This window comes from Alligator sinensis, unplaced genomic scaffold (genome assembly GCF_000455745.1).
Source record: "Alligator sinensis unplaced genomic scaffold, ASM45574v1 scaffold876_1, whole genome shotgun sequence".
Lineage (NCBI taxonomy): Eukaryota > Metazoa > Chordata > Crocodylia > Alligatoridae > Alligator > Alligator sinensis.
Genome location: NW_005841938.1, coordinates 1,354,087 through 1,354,432, shown reverse-complemented (window position 1 = coordinate 1,354,432; position 346 = coordinate 1,354,087). Strand labels below are relative to the sequence as shown.

The 346-nt window shown below is 69.7% G+C and overlaps 1 protein-coding gene across 1 annotated transcript in view; it reads right to left on the bottom strand.

The window, feature by feature from the left end:
• Window positions 1–346, bottom strand: part of UTP18 (UTP18, small subunit processome component) — a 22,757-nt gene that overhangs the window by 21,888 nt on the left and 523 nt on the right. The window lies entirely within an intron of this gene.

The window sequence follows — 346 nt, the reverse complement described above, 5'->3', positions numbered from 1 at the left end:
TGTGCCGCCGGCGCCGCTTCTCGCCGGGCAGCCTACCGGCGCTCGCCGCCGCCACCACCTCCTCCATAGCCACTCAGCGGAAGCGGAAGTGACACTACCCCTTCACGTGACACTCCCACCCCAATCACGTGACGCCTCGCTTCCTGCCCCACGTGACAACCGGGCCGGTCCATTGAGCCCCACTTGCGCGGGGGGGTGTAGGCTGCGCTTGCCGCCTCCTCCTCCTCCTCCAGGAACTTTGTAGAGACGGAGCCGCCCCGCCGTGCCCCTCAGGAGCTCAGCAACAACCAGCAGGTGAAGCCGTGTGCCGCCGGGCAGCGCAGCCCGAGCGTTTCCCCCACCGCCG